This window comes from Physeter macrocephalus, chromosome 20, assembly GCF_002837175.3.
Source record: "Physeter macrocephalus isolate SW-GA chromosome 20, ASM283717v5, whole genome shotgun sequence".
In the NCBI taxonomy this organism is placed as follows: domain Eukaryota; kingdom Metazoa; phylum Chordata; class Mammalia; order Artiodactyla; family Physeteridae; genus Physeter; species Physeter macrocephalus.
In genome coordinates, this window is record NC_041233.1 from 91,085,664 (window position 1) to 91,101,811 (window position 16,148).

At 42.3% G+C, this 16,148-nt stretch overlaps 1 pseudogene; it reads left to right on the forward strand.

Moving 5' to 3' along the window:
- Positions 1-8,722: 8,722 nt before the first annotated feature.
- Positions 8,723-14,618, forward strand: LOC102973929 (eukaryotic translation initiation factor 2 subunit 3, X-linked-like; annotated as a pseudogene).
- The last annotated feature ends 1,530 nt before the right edge of the window (positions 14,619-16,148 follow it).

The following is a 16,148-nucleotide window of genomic DNA, read 5'->3' on the forward strand; positions in this document are numbered from 1 at the left end:
ACCTACCGTAGAGAATAGGGAACTCTGCTCAATGTTGTGAGGCAGCCTGGACGGGAGGGAAGTCTGGGGGAGAATGGATCCCTATATATGCATGGCTGAGTCGCTTTGCTGTGCTCCTGAAACTACAAAACATTGTGAATCGGCTCTACTCCAATATAAAATTAAAAGTTAACAAAAAATTAGGAGTCGCTAAAACACTCATTTTGAAAGATGCTAAGGGGCTCTCCAATGATGCAGGTACACCATGAAATAGTTCCTGGAACCCTCGGGGAACCCCCTTCCTCACTTCCTTTGCCCAGTCTGATCCACCCATGGACAGGCCATAGGGGAAGCTAGTGAGGCAGACCTGAGGGTGGGGAGGAGGAGCCCCACTCTGTGGACTGGCCCCCCCTAAAGCCCACGGGGCCCCTGGACCCCATTCGCCACGTCAGAGGATGGACACAGTACGAGTGGGCCCAGAGAGGCTGCCCACACACACAGGATGCCTCGCTGTTTCCTGGTCATTAGGCTCCAGGCAGAGAGCCTCTGCTGCCTGTCACTGGAGGGCTGCCCCCCACCACTGTGGAGTAGGGCGGGTCAGGGCCGGGTGATGACAGAGGTAAGAGCGGTCTCCACTTTGTCACAAGCCCTGCCATCTCTCCGTGTCGAAGTAACCATGTCTCTCTCTCTCCCTCCTGCTCTCTCCCAGAGCAACCCCCCCAAATCATTATTAACATTATAAATAAAAACGAGCAGCAAGTTATTAAATATAAAATATGCAGAGTTCCTTTCAGAGCTCGCCGGGCAGTTCATAAACGTGACGGCTTAATTTTGCTGCCGATCCAGGCAGTTGATGAAGCATCGCTGGCTCCTGGGCTAATTGAAGCTGTTAACGAAGTGGAGGGGAGAGATGATTGCAGGCAGCCCCTGTCCTGCCCGCGAGGAGCAGAGGGGCGTCTCCACCCTGTCACCGCAGCCACTGCATCAGGGCCTCGGAATCCCCCAAAGCGAGCTCCTTCCCTGAATCCACAGCTCTGCAACTCGGAATCTCCATCTGGAGTCACTTTAAAAGCCAAAAGAGGTCCCTGAGCCTCCCATGGAGGAAAGCAGTTTCAAACACAGATTGGGGTAGAGTCGATATAGGGTTGGTTTTAGGATAATCTGAAGGATTCTGGCTCTCAGAGGCCCTGGCCCTCAAAACCCAGGCTGTGTGGAAACAACCCAAATGTCCATCGACAGACAAATGGATAAACAAACGCTGGCATATTTATACCATGGAATATCATGTGGGCATAAAAAATGAAACAAAGGCCTGACACCTGCTACACGTAGACAATCCTTGGACACATTATGCTAAGTGAAAAAAGCCAGGCACAAAGGTCACATGTGGTATGGCTCCATTTCTATGAAATATCCAGAATAGGTAAATCCCGAGAGACAGAAAGTAGATGAGTGATGGGCAGGGGCTGGGGGAGGGGAGAGTGGGAAGTGGCTGCTCACCGGGGACAGGTTTTCTCTGGGGCGATGAAAACGTTTGGGAGTAGATAAATGTGGTAGCCACACAATATTGTGAATTACTAAATGCTACAGAACTGTTCACTTTAAAAGATTCATCTTACGTTTATATGTATTTTACCTCAATGTAAGAAAAATGAAAAAAGCAAAACAAAACCGAGGCTGAGTTTAACCTGATGCCTTTACACCAACAATACTGGCACCTCTTCATAGGCTTCTGGTTCTGCAATCCAGAAACCCAGTCAAGACCTAGCTCCATTCTCCTGGTATGACAAGGGGTGACCATAGGCCTCCAGCTTCCTCTTCAACCCATCCAGGCATCAAAAACAACTGCCCACCCTTCGCCCCAGTTGGGGGTTTTCGGCAGGAGCAAGGGAGCCTGCGTGAGGGAGAGCTCAGTATAGCAGAGAGAGCAAGTGTTTGAAGTCAGGAGAAATGTACTGCAGTCCTGGTTCTGCCGTGGTCTAGCTGTGAGATCTTGAATGACTCCCTTAAATTCTCTGATCGCCACTTTCCTCATCTATCACACAGGGATGGCCACGTCAGCTTTGCCTTCTTCACAGATCTGTTGTAAGCGTCCAATGAGATACTTTGTGTTATCATTATTGGTACCTCTTTAAAAACCAGCGTATTATGCTCAACATCACTAATCAACAGAAATGCAAATCAAAGCCACAATGATATATCACCTCACACCTGTCAGAATGGCTATCATCAAAACGCCTACAAATAACAAATGTTAGTGAGGATCTGGAGAAAAGGAAACCCTCATACCCTGTTGATAGGAATGTAACTTTGTGCAGCTACTATGGAAAACGGTATGGAGGGTCCTCAAAAAACTACAAACAGAACTACCATATGATCCAGCAATCCCACCCCTGGGTATATATTTAAAGAAAAGTAAACACTCATTCGAAAAGATACATACACCCCAATGTTCATAGCAGCATTATTTACGATAGCCGAGATATGGAAGCAAGCTAAGTGTCCATCAACAGATGAATGATAAAGAAGATGTGATACACACACACGCACACACACACACACACACACACACACACACACACAGAGTGGAATATTACTCAGCCATAAAAAAGAATGAAATTTTGCCATTTGCAACAATGTGGATGGACCTAAAGGTATTGCTTTAGGTATATATTATGAATATATAATGTATGAAATATTATGAAATAATATTTTATTATTATTTTATTCATATATATTATATATGAATATTATATATTCATATATAATACATAAAAATTCATAATATAAAATATGAATATTTTATATATTTTTATATGTGAATATATAATATTCCTATTATATATATGAATATAATATTTCGTTTATATAATATACGAGATATTATGAATATTTCATATTCAGGTGAAATATGTCAGACAGGGAAAGACAGACACTGTATGTTATCACATATATGTGTAATCTAAAAAAATAAAACAAATGAATGAATATAACAAAAAAGAAACAGACTCACAGATACCGAGAACAAACGAGTGGTTACCAGTGGAAAGAGGGATAGGGGGAGGGGCATGATATGAGATTAAGAGGTACATACTACTATGTATAAAACAAATAAGCGGGCTTCCCTGGTGGCGCAGTGGTTGCGCGTCCTCCTGCCGACGCAGGGGAACCGGGTTCGCGCCCCGGTCTGGGAGGATCCCACATGCCGCGGAGCGGCTGGGCCCGTGAGCCGTGGCCGCTGGGCCTGCGCGTCCGGAGCCTGTGCTCCGCAACGGGAGAGGCCACAACAGAGGTAGGCCCGCATACCACAAAAAAAAAAAAAACACACACACACACACACAAAAAAAAAACAAATAAGCTACAGGGATACGTTGTACAGCACAGGGAATATAGCCAATATTTTATAATAACTGTAAATGGAGTATAATCTATAAAAATATTGAATCACTATGTTGTACACCTGAATCTAATATAACATTGTAAATCAGCTATACCTCAATAAAAAATAAACAGTGTATTAACTAACAAGTATTTATTAAGCAACCACTCCATTCCTAGCCATGTGCTAAGCCTTGTGCAGGAAGCAGGGGAAGGGAATCGGGCACCAGTGAGGGTAGATAGAGAACAGGAGTAAGAGACCATCCCTGCCCTCCAGGTAGGAAGGCAAAACCAACACAAATTAAGCCATTGGAAAGCAAAGAACAGCCATGTACAATCAGTACTGATGTGATGCTGGAGAAAACACTGTGAGTTTCGGACACCGAGAGCCCAGGGTCCTGGGTTCTAGGAATGTTCTGTGACCAAGTCTAGGAGCCATTTGGAAGTCACTTAAATATTTTGGTTTTAGTTTTCTTGCTTTTAAGAGGAAAGAGTTAGCTTTAAATTCCTCAGAGATCCTTTCTGGCTTTAAAAATCTGATACTAAGCAAAATTAAAAGACACACCAGGAAATATATTTTTCATAGATATATCAGAAGATGGATGCTCTTAATACATAAAAGGGTTTTGAAAAATCAATAGGAAAAAAGATGAATACCCCAAAAGGAAAAAAATAGATAAATAACACAGGTTTCTGTACAAAAATTTCCTACTAATTATAATAAAGAAAAACTAGAAACAGTCTAAATCCAAAGCATAGTTTTTGTCTTAACCATGACCAGTCATATCACATAGTCATTGATAATCATTTCATAGTATTTAATGATAAACTGTTTGTAATAAAAGAGGAAAAAAGAATGAAAACTTTCAGAATTCCAGTTTTATGCCTTGTTTTTCAAAAAAAAAAAAAAGACATTTATAGATAGATGATAAGTAGGCTAGAAGGAAATGTACCCAAAAGTTAACAGCAGTTATCCCCGAGTGTAGGTTAATAATTTTATTTCTCCTTTACTCTTTTATATTTTTCTGCATTTCTACAATAAGCACATTATTTTCTAATTTAGAAAAAAAATGTTTAATCTATGATGCAACAAAATAACAAATTCAGGGTTTTACATTCAGCTCCATTAAAATTTCATTTTAGCCCCAAAGTGATAAAACCTTCACTAAAATAAATTTTCGAAGGTTATTAAAAACAGCCTTTATTATTCTGCAACTGTTTCTCCATAACACCATCTGTCTCACTCGATTGTTGATTAACCTATCTAAATTCTCAACTATTCATTAAATATCTTGAGGACAGGCATCTAGTCAAATTTACTCCCAACACCAAATACCATAATAGGTGTTCAGGAGATGCTGGTTGAACCGAGGGCAAGAATTGAGAGAGCATCTTTCTGGAAGACATTGAGCAAGAAGCGATAGAAAGTGAGGTGGGGGGCCTTGAAGGATGGGTAGCCATGGACTATTGATAGGTTCATTCATCTATAGAGTGAACGTGCTAGGTCTCGAGTGCTGTGCTGACACTGAAGTTCCTGAGGTAAACAGGACCCAGAGCCTCGCAGCTTAGGGATCAAGGCAGACTCGCCGAACGATGATGGGGACAAAATAATAGGGCTGAAACAGGAGCACAGAGGAAGAAGCTGTTCATCCTGCTGGTGCTGGAGGGCAGAAAGAGAAGCAGGGAGAAGGGACAGCACTGTGAGGACAGTCTTAGAGGGACACAGAGAGGGAAGGCAGTGATCAAAATCAAGGTTGGGTTGCTGTGAGGAGAGTTGGGTTTGGGAAACCGCACATTCAAGAATATCAACAAACTCCACATACATCCCCATCACCCACACCCACACAAAGCTCACAGGTGGGAAGCCAAGGCACCGGGAACATGCACGCCTTCTCAGGAGGGCTCATCCTGCACCTGGACCTGGGTGGGTATCCCAGCAACCGAGCCATCGCTCTCTCCCTGTGACCAAGGTCTTAGACCTCAATGCCCAGCTCTGCAGAAGTCCTGTTTCCCCGCACACTGGCTGGGGTACATGCCCAGCTCTATGTGGGAAATATTTTTAACCTTGAGAAGAGGCATTTCTGAAAGTGAGGAGCCCATACCATGCCATCTGCTTCACAATTCCATCACCTCCTGGTGATAAAGGATGAGTCTCTTTTCCTGCATGGCTCCCTGGTGTTAAATGGGGTTACGCTCCCTGGAAAACTGGTGGAGCGTTTCCCAAGGAATGTCCTGAAAACACACAGAGTCTCCCGCAAACAGGGAAGGGTTTTTTCCATCCAGGAAATGCCAGCATCTCCCTCTGAGTCGTTGTTGCCGGCTCGGATCTGGAATGCATTATTTGAAAATGGGCAAATGTAAATTAATGTCATCTTCAAGTTGAGCTTCTCAGCAAAGGTAAGAAAATGCTGACATCAGCCTGAAAGTCAAATTAGGCTCTATGTGATGTGGTGTGACCTGAGGTGTTGACACCCTGGCCGGGTGCCTTTCGAGCTTCAGGAAACCACGTGATTGGGAACAGAGCTCGTGACTTCAGCTGCTTCCAAGAATACCCCTGGACAGTGAAGAATCCTTGGTGAGCAAATCTGTGGTGTTGCTTCAGCCTCTTCCAGGAAATATGCATGATGCATTCATTCTTCACACCATTACTGAGCAGCTACAACATGTCTGACGCTGGGATGGGTACTTGGGGGCAGCCGGTGACCTCCAGCAGATGTAGATCCAGCCAACAAAACCTCCCTGGGACCACTGTCGCTAGCTATCACCCCAGAGCTCTCCTCCCTTTCCTGGCCAAGTTGGTTTTACCACGTGCTTTCCCTTCCTCACCTCCCAGTCACCCCTCAGTCCACTGCAGGCTGCCTCTGCCCCCACCTCTCCTTGGAAACCTCTTCCCCTGAGGTCACCAGAAATCTCTCACTCTCCAACCCAATGATGGGGCTCATTCTTCTGGTGACCCAACCTCCTTCCAACGTTCACACTGTTGACGCATCACTCCTTTCTGAAATTCTTCTCTCTCTTGCCTTGTGTCACTGTTCCCTTATGGTTTTCACCAACCTCTCTGACATATAATTCTCCCTAAGGCCATTGAAGACCTCGCCATTTCCTACGACTATAGAATCCAAGCTTCTTGGCATGAAAGACCTCTTGGGATCCAGCTCCCACCAGCCTCTCCAGACTGGCTCCGTCTCCCCACACCTAATGCCACAGCAACTCAAAATCATGTGTGATATCCCTCCAAAGACCATGCTACCTCACATACATGCTGCGTGCCTGCTCCTCCCTAGAATACCTTTCTCCAGCCCACCTGGCCATCCACCTGGTGAACCTGGACCCTGTTTCAGAACCTGGTCAGTTGTCACTTTCTTGGTGAGGTCTTCCCTGACCAGCTCTCCACTACTTACTCCAGAAAAAGCCATCTACCCCTCCTCTGGGCTACCTCTACTGTCGGCACTCAGCTCCACTATCGCACGTGTCACACTGTCTTGTAATTGTTTCTGCGTCTGTCTCACCAGGTTCTAAACTTCTTGAGGCTAGAGATTATGTCTCAGTGCTCTCTGTATCACTGCTCCATGAGCAGTGCCCGGCACTTAATTGAATTTTGAAAAATATTTATTGAAAAACCAAAAGGAGCTCTCGGTATAAGGGAGATGTGATCAACACAATAATGCCTTCCCCCAAAGGTGTCCTTGTCTTAATCCCCGGAAGCTGTGAATATGTTACACCGCATGGCAAAGGGAATTAAGGTTGCAGATGTGATTGAAGTTAAGGACTTTGAAATGGGGAGATTATTCTGGATTATGCGGGTGGACCCAAACCATCATGTGAATCCTTTAAATTGTAGAAGCTTCCCCAGCTGTGGTAAAAGAGAGATGTAACAATGGAAGAAGGGTCCAGAAAAAGGCAATGTTGCTGCCTTTGAAGATGGAGGAAGAGGCCACAAACCAAGGAATGTGGGCCTCCTCTAGAAGCTGGGAAAGGCAAGGAAATCGATTCCCCACTTGGGCCTCCAGAAGGAACACAGACGCGCTGATTTTAGCCCAGTGAGACCTATGTTGGATTCCTAACCTCCAGACCTGTAAAGTAATACTTCTGTGTTATTTTAAGCCACTAAGTTTGCGGTCGTTTGTTGCAGCAGCTGTAGAAAAATTAATACAAAAAAAAAAGGGAGTTCATACACAAATATCATAACTAAAATGAGAAAGTGAATGGTACCATCAAAGAGATGAAAATAGATGCCAGTGGGGTTCAGCGAGGGGAAAGGGAACTTTCAGCTGAGGGACTGGGCCACACTTTCTGGAAAAGTTGACAGTGGAGCTGACTTTTGAGGGATTTGGATTTCAGACACAAGGCATTGGGGGACCTAAGTGCTGTAGCTGGAGAGAGAAGCAAGGAGAAAAGCACAGAGGCCAGGGCTCCCGAGAACAGGTATGGGTGCCAAGGGAGACTTGGAAACCGGAGGGAAGGACCTCCTTGTGTCCAGGCTCCACAGACTCTGCCCAGCAGGTGGGTGCACCCCATTCCTCAGGAAGGCTGGCACACACCCAGCCTCAGCCCTCAGCCCTCAGCCCACAGCCCAGACTCCAGTTTTCTCCCTGCTTCAAATAAGCATGAATTCACTGAGGACCACCCTCCCCAACACTGCAAGCCCCTGGACAGGGGTTGGCATTTATAGCCTGGCTGGACGATGAGACTTACCCACAGGAAGTAATTAGAAAACAGAACAAGACAATGCACAGTGAAAGAGCCAATGGTATATTTTAAGTAATAAAGGCAATGGGAGGCCGATGAAGAAAGCCATCACACCGTTGGCTGGTTTTTGGGGGGACAGTTTTATGGAGGACGTGGGACTTGAGCCGGGCTCTGAAGAAAAAGAAGCTTCTCCCTAGAAGGAATGATGTGGGATCTCTTGCTAAAACCCACTTTGAGCTCTTGCTATTGGCAGTTTCTAGAGGTGATGGCGGAAACCTGAAAGAAGAATGATATTCACCCTCCATGGTGCTCCTCAGGCAAAATTGGGACCGTGGCAGAGCATCCTTTCTAAGCTGCTGGCAGCCACCTGGGAGGAGCTGATCCACCTGGAGCACGTTGCCCTGTTTTCCTCTCGGAAGCACAACCAGGAAAGAGGTCTCATCACTGGGCACTCGGGTGGCCCTTCCAGGCTCTGCTTGGAGGCTGAATTAGGAGCAAACCAGAGGATTGCCTCAGAGCTCGTCTAGGGAGGGCCCAGGGTCCCCACCAGTGCAGGGTCCCAGCCTCCCTCGGCAGGGCAAAGGGGAACCCCACGGTCCAGAAAAGAGACAGGATTACCTGGGAAGTGAGTTAGCAAGTGAGCATGGAGTAAGCCCAGGCCCTGCAATATCTGAGCATGAGCGGTGAGTGTGGGTCTCAGATTTCTCTGACATGGTGTCACCGGTCCGTCCACGAGATGGAAGGCTGAATATCCTGTTGGTCGAGTTATACCAAAGGGCTCCTAGCTTTTCTTTATTCTATTTTTTGTCGTGGTGAAAATTTTGTTTTGTTTTACACTGCCACGAGATAAAGAGACTTACGTTTCACAATTTACACGGTGACGTCATGTGCATTTGAGAGTCGGGACATGTGTCCTGCTGCTGTAATTTTTCTCCCATCTGGAAAGATGAGGGGGGCGCATTCACACCCCCTGCAACCGTGGCCTTCCAAAGTTATGATTTTCCTGCTGGCACTCCAACGCACCACCCAGCCCACTAAGGGTGGTAAATCATCCTCTTGGGTGGGTACCAATAAAAACTAAAACCAGCTGTGCTCAGGGCCCCCAGGATACACAAGAATGGACCCCGTCACCTTGGCCATGCTAATACATCTCCTTCCAAACGTCCTTGAGAAGGCAAAACCCTGAGCTCCGGGAAGAGGCCGGCTGACTCAAGACACGAAGAAGGGCTTTTCGAAAGTGTCATGAGAAGCGGGGGCGGGTAGAAGAGGAAAGCAGGAGTCCAGTGCATAATGGTATGTTTTAAACCATGTGCCTCTTTCCAGACTGGGTTATTAAATTAATTCAGAACTTATGCTTACACTTAAAAGATTTCTGTCATATTTTATGAACACGATGATCTCAGAGTAATTTGCACTGGAAATGTGTCATATTAAATCAGGGGCACTAATAAACTTTATGACTTAAACTCCACATGGATCAGATGTGGCAGATAAACCATCCTATTTTTGCACTCATATTCATGCCATTGAAATACAGGTCCTCCTATGGGAAAACATAAATAAATCTGATAACATTCCATCTACCCCAACATAAATGTACCTGTCGGGCATTACCTGTCCTTCCTGCTCTTCCACACCGAAGCTAGTGATGCTGGTGGGACGGGTTGACCCAGGCAGAGATATTTCTTCAGGATTTTAAAACACTTTGTCTCCTATGGGCTTATGACCTTCCATTCACTCTGGCACAGTCTTTGTGCTGGGCTGTGTGTAACTGTTCAGAAGCGTTTTACAGGTACAAATGCGGTGTAAAAAGTGCTGGATGGTGAGTTATGACACCTGAGTTCTTCTGGTTCTGCTTCCGGCTGACTCTGTGATCTGAGCACAAATCAGACAGGACGATGTAATAGAAAGAGCCCAGCACTGGAATCAAAGGTTTATTTCCATTTAACAGATGTTTTTTGAAAGCCTAACGTGATCCAGGCCCTGTGTAAGGCACTAGAAATACAAGAATGAATAAGAATTCAACTAGAACCCCGACAGGGTTATTTGGGAAACTAAATTAAATTATTATAAAATTCGTGTTGATCTGTACACACCTATAGAAATGCTTTGTAATTTTTTTGTTTGTTTTGTTTGTTTTAATTTTTATTGAAATATAGTTGATTTACAATGTTGTGTTAGTTTTAGGGGTATAGCAAAGTGATTCAGTTATACATAATGTATATGTATTCTTTTTTAGATTCTTTTCCATGATTTTTTTAAATTCATATAAATAAATAAGTGTCTGAGACTAGCCCAGAAAATTCAGAAGCGTGAGGAGGGACTTGCTTCACCAGATATTAAATACAAAATCAATACATTCAAAGTGTTGTGGTGTTGCCAAGCTTGCATGCAAACTTCCAGCCAACAAACCTGTGGATGTGGGAGTTGGGGTGAAAAGAAGGGAAACAATTGAAAGTCTGTATTTGGAACACGTGGACTTCCCAGGAGTCCTCACCAACATGAGCAGCCAAGCGTCTGCCTTCCCTATTACTCAAGGAAGCTAGAAGTCTTTTCTCTGAAAAAAAATTAAACCAAGGAGATTCTAAATTCAGGAAGATGGGTTCATCAAAGCACAAGAGCTAGGCAAACAGTGAAGATAAGAGAATTCCATGAAAGTCTACTCTTTACATATGAAGGACCCTCCACCCTTTCCTGCTCTGTTTCCAAAATGCAAGCAGCCAAGTACACCCTCACACACATCAACAGAATTCTAAAGCAGGAGACTGGATGGCATTTCTCTGGTAGGAAAAAAAAAAAAAAAGACCCCCCCACATACTGACACTAGAGGGATACAGTGAAAAGAGTCACTGGCAACCTGATCCTCCTCCCCCAGTAAATCCCCTCCCCCAGTCAAAAACAACTCCAATTAAACATAGACAGAGAGCTTTAAGGAAATCATCAGACCCTTAAGGAAATCCTTTTCATAAAAGATACAATGGAAAGCAAACATGAGAAAAAGAATTTGGAAGGAAAATAGACAAGGCCGTAATATTCTCAGAAAGATAACATGATTGTTTCATCCATAAAGCAAAAGTAAAATGCTCTTTAAAAGGTATTAGTGCTATTAATGCCCAACCTGAAAACAAGAAAGAGCTCTTAGAAATTAAAATTGATAACCAAAATAACATTATTCAAAAGGATTAAAATTAAAAAGTAAGGAAGTCTCCCATAAATTATAACTAAATGACAATAAAGTAACAAATAGAGGGACTTTCCTGGTGGTCCAGTTAAGACTCCAAGCTTCCACTGCAGGGGGCACAGGTTTGATCCTGGTCAGGGAACTAAGATCCTGCATGCCATGCAGCATGGCCAAAAAAAAAAAGTAGAAAATAGAAGTAGAAAAGATATGAAGACTTGTTGTAAACTCAAAGAATAAGAATCCAAATACTAAGAATTTCATAAGAATAGAAGAGAAAAATTCACTGGAAGGAAATTATTGATGGAAAAATTAAATAAAATTTTATAGAACTAAAGGACATGAGGGTTCTCCAAGTGACTAGCATAGTAAATGAAAAAAAAATCCACATCTAGGAAGATCATTGTGAAATTTCAAACAGTAAGATAAAGAGATAATCCATAAAAAGTCCATGGGTCAAGGTAGAGGTGGAGGGAACAGGTGCATATAAAGAAATGGGAAGCAGAATGGATCAAACTTCTCAAAAGAAATCCTAGATGTCAAATGATGGTGGATCAATGTCTTAAAAGTTATTAAGGGAATACAAAAATCAGTTGCATAACCATACACTAACAATGAACAAACTGAAAAAGAAATGAAGAAAACATTTTCATTTACAATAACATTAAAAAGAATGAATACTTAGGAATAAACTTAACCAAGGAGGCAAAAGACTTGTATACTAAAAGCTACAAAACATTGCTAAAAGAAATTAAAGAAGACACAGAAATGGGAAGATGTTCCTGTTCATGGATTAGAAGACTTAATATTGGTAAGATGTCAGTACTACTCAAAGCCATCTACAGATTCAGGGCAATCTGTTAAAATCCCAACAATGTTTTTGCAGAAATAGAAAAAAAATCATTCTATATTCATATAGAATCTTAGAGGACCCTGAAAAGCCAAAACAATCTTGTAAAAGAATAACGAAGTTGGAGAAGGTCTCACACATCCTGATTTCAACACATACTACAAAGCTACGATAATCAAAACAGTGTGGCCCTGGCATAAAAACAGACATATAGACCAACGGAAGAGAACAGAGAGCCCAGAAATAAACCCTAGCATGTGCACAAATGACTTTTGACAAAGAGGCCAAGACCATTCAACAGTCTTCAGCAAATGTTGCTGGGAAAACAGCCACATGCAAAAGAATGAAGTTCTTTACCTTACTCAATATACCAAAATTAACTCAAATAGATGAAAGACCTAAATGAAAGAACTAAAACTATAGAATTCTTAGAAGAAAACATAGGGAGAAATATTCATGACACTGGATTTGGCAATGAGTTGTTGTCTATGACATCAAAAACACTGGCAACAAAAGAAAAAATAGATAAGTTGGACTTCATCAAAAATTTAAATTTTTGTGCATCAAAGAACACTATCAACAGAGTGAAAAGAAAACCTATGGAATAGGGGAAAATATTTGGAAATCATATATCTGATAAAGGATTGATATTCAGAGTATATGAAGAATTCCTACAACTCAACAACAAAAAAACAAACACCCCAATTAAAAAATTGGCAAAGGACTTGAATAGACATTTCTCCAAAGAAGATATACAAATGGCCAATAAGCATTTGAAACGATGCTCACTATCACTAATCATTAGAGAAATGCAAATCAAAACCACAATGAGATACCCCTTCACACCCATTACAATGGCCTGTATAAAATAAATCTTAAAAAAGCAGAAAAAAAAGTGTTGGCAAGAACATGGAGAAATTGGAACCTTTGTGCATTGCTAGTGGGAATGTAAAATGGTACAGCTGCTATTAAAAAACGGTATGGCATTCCTCAAAAAATTAAATACAACTACCATGTGATCTAGTAATTCCACTTCTAGATATATACTCAAAAGAAGTGAGCTCTCCAGGCAAGATGGCGGTGGAGCGAGGCTGGTGTGACGTTAGTGCAGCCACACCTTTCTCTGCAAGATCTCTCCACTTTGGATGTTACCAAGTTGATGCCACTTTCACATGAAGTTATAAGCAGACAGGCCACAATTAATATAGGTACAATTGGTCATGTAGCTCAAGGGAAACCTACAGTTGTAAAAGCTATTTCTGGAGTTCACTCTGTCAGGTTCAAAAATGAACTAGAAAGTAATATTACAATCAAACTTGGCTATGCTAATGATAAGATTTATAAACTTGATGACCCAAGTTGTCCTCGGCCAGAATGCCATAGATCCTGTGGAATTAGTACACCCGATGAGTTTCCTACAGACATTCCAGGGATCAAAGGGAACTTCAAATTAGTCCGACATGTTTCCTTTGTTGACTGTCCTGGCCACGATATTTTGATGGCTACTATACTGAACGGTGCCACAGTGATGGATGCAGCTCTTCTGTTGATAGCTGGAAACGAGTCTGGTCCTCAACCACAGCTTCTGAACACCTGACTGCTATAGAAATCATGAAACTGAAGCATATTTTGATTCTACAAAATAAAATTGATTTGGTAAAAGAAAGCCAGGCTAAAGAACAGTATGAACAGATCCTTGAATTTGTACAAGGTACAGTAGCAAAAGGAGCTCCTATTATTCTAATTTCTGCTCAGCTAAAATACAATATTGAAGTTGTCTGCGAGTACATAGTAAATAATATTCCAGCACCCCCAAGAGACTTTACTTCAGAACCCCGACTTATTGCTATTAGATCCTTTGATGTCAACAAACCTGGCTGTGAAGTTGATGACCTTAAGGGGGGGTGTAGCTGGTGGTAGTATTCTAAAAGGAGTATTAAAGGTGGGCCAGGAGAGAGAAGTCAGACCTGGTATTGTTCCAAAAATAGTGAAGGAAATCTCATGTGAAAACCCACCTTTTCCAAAATTGTACTGCTTTTCGCAGAGCATAATGATCTTCAGTATGCTACTCCAGGAGGGCTTATTGGAGTTGGAACAAAAATTAACCCCACTTTGTGCCGGGCTGACAGAATGGTGGGGCAGGTACTTGGTGCAGTTGGAGCTTTACCTGAGATCTTCACAGAACTGGAAATTTCCTATTTCCTGCTTAGACGGCTTCTAGGTGTACACACTCAAGGAGACAAGAAAGCAGCAAAAGTGCAAAAGCTGTCTAAGAATGAAGTGCTTATGGTGGACATAGGATCCCTGTCGACGGGAGGAAGAGTTAGTGCAGTCAAGGCTGATTTGGGCAAAATCACAGAAGTAGGAGAAAAAATTGCCCTTAGCCGAAGAGTTGAGAAACACTGGCTTTTAATTGGTTGGGGTCAAATAAGAAGAGGAGTGACAATCAAGCCAACAGTAGATGATGACTGAAGAATTAAATAACAGATTTGGATGAAGTCAGAATTTCTCTTAACAACCTAGGGGTATATTTTCAAAGCAACAGTGAGGACAGCTCATTACCTTAGGAGTAGCTGTAAGATTATTATCGTTTTTTGGTGATGAAAATTTAACCTCTAGTACTAAAACAAGGTCTACGATAAAAGTAAAAATTGGCATAATGTTGGATGGAATCTACATTTTACCAGAAATTAATCATTCCCAAATAATGTCTAATTTATACATCAGTGAAGGTTTGAAAGGAAACTGCTATAACCAGCCTTTGCTGTAGCACACATACCACTGAACCTGTTCGAAATAAAATTTTTCTTCTTATTTAAAAAAAAAAAAATAAGGAAGTGAAAGCAGGGACTCAAAGAGATATTTCTATACCCATGTTCACAACAGCATTATTCACTATAGCTAAAAGGTGGAAACGACCCAACTGTTCATCAATAGATGAATGGATAAACAAAATGTGGTATGGCCATATAGTAAAATCCTATTCAGCAATAAAAAGGAACAAACTACTGTTATCTGCAACAATATGGATGAATCTCGAAAAATATGTTAAAGAAGCCAACATAAAAGAGTAAATATTATATGATCCCATTTGTAAGATATTTCTAAAGAGGGCAAATCTCTAGAAACAGAAAGTAGATCAGTGGTTGCCTGAGACTAAGGCCGGGAGTTGGCTCTAAATGGGCACCAGGAGACTTTGGGGTGATGCAAATGTTCTAAAACTGGATTGTACTGATGGTTGCACAACTGTATAAATTTACGAAACTCATCAAACTGTACACTTAAAATCAGTGAACTTTATGGTAGGTAAATTATAACTCAATAAATCTGTTTTATAAATTTAAAAAAAAAAAAGGTGGCATTAGTTACTCCTCCCCACACTTACTGTATGACCCAAAGAGATATGTTCTGAAATCCTGAAAGTGAGCAGGTGAGGCCGGCAAACTGAAAAAGATGAAATTGTCCGCTGAAGTACTTTATGACACCGAAAGAAAGAATTGCAGTCGTTAGGGGCTACTTGGTCACAATCTAAGGAGATGGAGACAAGGTGGAGCCAGAGTTCCTCTTCCTGCAAAGGGAAAATCTTGGGCAGCAACGCCCTGTGAAAGTGCCAGGCACTGTTTCCCACCGTCAAACTGGGACATCAGAATCCCAGGGAGAGGGACCATGTTTCTCCATCTCCCAACATGGAGAAGAAAAGAGGGAAGAGTTATTATCAGGTGGTTGGAGGAGAGGAGCAGGACTGGATCTCTGTGCATGTGTGTATGTGTGTGTGTGTGTGTGTATGTGTGTGTGTGTGTGTGTGTGTGTGTGTGTGTGTGTGTGTGTACGAATGCACCAGCACACAGTTAAACCCCTACACAAACACAGACCCATTTGTATGTATGACATAAAATGCAAAGTTTCATTACAATCATATCACAATTATATTACATATTTTTAATTATAAGGAAATGATAAGAAGGCAATACACTCAAATGCTGGACTCTTGGTTGGTTGCTCATTTTTAACTGAAATGAGAAAAGTTTTTTAAAAAACTTCCCTTTTTACACGGGTTGGCCTTCATACGTATTA